The 2,879-nt window shown below is 28.9% G+C and overlaps 1 pseudogene; it reads right to left on the bottom strand.

The window, feature by feature from the left end:
- Positions 1-1,660: 1,660 nt before the first annotated feature.
- LOC149884470 (uncharacterized) lies at positions 1,661-2,572 on the bottom strand (annotated as a pseudogene).
- Between the last annotated feature and the right edge of the window lie 307 nt (positions 2,573-2,879).

Here is a 2,879-nt window from a genome sequence, read left to right as displayed (position 1 = left end):
AATTACCTTTACCAGTCGGGGTATATTCGGAAGATGCACTGGAGAGTTTAAATAAACAGATAAGAAATTCTAGACTTAAGCACACGGCAAAAATTTCAAGGTTAAATACAATGATGAATCAGATGCACTACCTTCTAGTAAGATCAGATCCAAAAGTATCAAGCATATCTTTTAGAAAACATAAGAGCTATCGAGGAAAACCGTTACCAGATGAAGTTATTAAATTAATTGTAATGTAAATAATAAAATGAATGTAATAAATTCAGTTTTTTTTTCTCTATGTATCAACCTCCTTTAAAAACCATTTTTATAAAAATATCAAGTAGAGTAATATATCAAGATAATGTGTTTGTCTTGAAGATTCTAAAACTTGAAAAAAAAAATTTTTGTACGCGTATAGTCACCTTAAACGCGCGTATACGCGCATAAGCGCGCGTTATACGCGTCGAAGCTACGCATAAAAAAAAAATTTATTAATAAATTTGAAATCTTTGACCCAAAAATTATTATTTTGATATATAACATTATTGATTTACGATTTATGTCAAATTTTATTTAATTTTTACCGTTTTTTGATCGTTCTGAGTCACTGTGCGGCGGGTGACCCCGGACACTTAACGTATAGCTGATATTAAATAAGTTATTCAATCATAAGTACCTATAAAACATTCGTTAAATAAAGTTGTGGTATTTGCAAAATATCTGTCCCTATGCACCAAATTAATTAGTTGGGAGTGCGAAATATTGTTTAGTACCTTTAGATGAACTACGCATCGCCATACTTGATTTACTATTGTATCTAATTTGTATTTATATCTGTAGATTTTTATTAATTTTTGTGATCAAATTTAATTTACAATATTTATTTTTAAAAAATTTTTTATTCTTTAAATATTTTTATTTAAGCAGTTATTTGTAAATGAGGTAGATCGGGTGGAACCTGTGTCGTGTTAATATTTTACTACGTTAGAATTTTACTGCGCAGTAAATTTTTAACGTTATTATTTCACTGCGCTGTAAAATTTTAATGTTAAAAATTTACTGCGCTCGTTATTATTTTATTGTCATCAAGTAAAGCAGAAATGTAAAAGCTTGTGGGAGGGGCAGGTAAAAATATATATGTTTTAAAAAATTAAGGGGACTTCAATTTTTTCTTTCTATGTAACTTATTATTTAATGCATACATTAAATGATAGTTTAATTTCCAGGCTAGATTTTGATTCATTTTTTTATATAAAGTTATGCTTTTTGCCTTATTCTAAGCATTAGAAGATTTTACATTTAGGAGCACAAATCAAATAAGTTTATAAATAACTGAAGGCTATAAATTATTGACGTATATATATGACGAATATATGTTGATATTCAGAACTTGACAGCAAAAAAGAAATTGCTCAAAAAAAAAAATTTCCATCAGCTTTGCATGCATGCATTTCCAAAGGTACATCATTTTGAGAGCATGTTTTTCAGAAATTTTCTGGTGAATAACTTTGGAGGGATGTTTCATTAGGCATTGAATTTCATCTTTATCACCACATTCAAGATAATTCAGACATTTTTGAATTACTTTCCTTTTCAACAAACGGTTTAAGATGATATAGAGAGTATTTTTTTTACAATGTGTTATTCGCTTTACTGTTCCTTAATAAGTATGTAGAATTCAATAAAATATCAAGAATCTCGTATGGATCCAGCCACAAGAAAGTCATTCTTGCACCTTTCCTATCCTCTTTTAAGATTTCTCAAAATTACTTTCTGACCAACACAATACTTTGATGCTGTTGCATGCTTACTGTCATACTCAATTTTTTGTTTCTTTTGTGAACAAGCAATATTGTTCATGGCTTTTTCTTCAATTCCTCTTTTCATTTCTAAAGCTTTTTGTAAAACCTCTTTATCATATACAGGATTATATTCATCATCATTGAGTCTATGTATTTTATATCGATTGGAAGGCAGGGTTGTCAGTTATACATAAAGAAAAATGGTGAGTACCTCTTTGAATCTTACAATTTTACACAAAGAGCAAAAAGGATTCCAACTAAAACTTACACCCAATTTATTAACATTTTCATTTAAGACCTTGATGATTGCTTTCTTAATTGTTTGGTTCTATCTCTCTACAAGGCAATTGACTTGTGGATGGTAAGCCGAGGTAACATGCTGCTGAGTACCTGTCATGTCATGTAATGCAATTGATACAGAGTTTACAAACTCCTGACCTTGGTCATTTATTTGTATTTTAAAACAATCATGTCTGCATATAACCTTATAGAGAAAGGATGCTACTGATACTGCTGTTTTGAACAATCACAAATTTGAATCCATTTGATTCAGGCAATTGAATTAAATCCACACCAACTTGCTTCATTACTTGTTGTTCCATTTTAACAGGTTTTTGTTGGAGGTTTTCCAACATCGCTCACATTGATTTATATGTTTTGTCCTCCACTATTGAATGCCAAAAAAATCTTGAAGATATTTGCTTTCTAACAGCATTAATGCCAAGGTGACTGGCTAATGCAACAGCTTTCTCTGAATTTCCTAGACCCTCAGGAACTTTTATTAACTATGTTTACTTGCTCTTCTCGATCTGTTACCACTATCACCAATAAGAAACAAAAGTTTGTTTGTAGACGTTTAAATAAATAAAAAAATAAGTAAAAAAATAAATAAATAAAATAAATAAATAAATAAATAAAAACTTTTGAGTTGACCAACGAAACCAAGCAAAATAGTAAGCTTCATTTCTTCCTAAAATAAAATTTTTTATCAAAAAAATATTATCGTCAAAATTTTATCATCTACTTTAGTAAGAATTTAGCATGTATAATAACATGTATAATAACATATAATAATGATAATAATAATAACAACAA

This window comes from Hydra viridissima, unplaced genomic scaffold, assembly GCF_058129835.1.
Source record: "Hydra viridissima isolate aposymbiotic clone 2 unplaced genomic scaffold, HvirCarnegie_v1 scaffold_8, whole genome shotgun sequence".
Taxonomy (NCBI): domain Eukaryota; kingdom Metazoa; phylum Cnidaria; class Hydrozoa; order Anthoathecata; family Hydridae; genus Hydra; species Hydra viridissima.
This window is presented reverse-complemented; position numbering and strand designations above follow the sequence as displayed.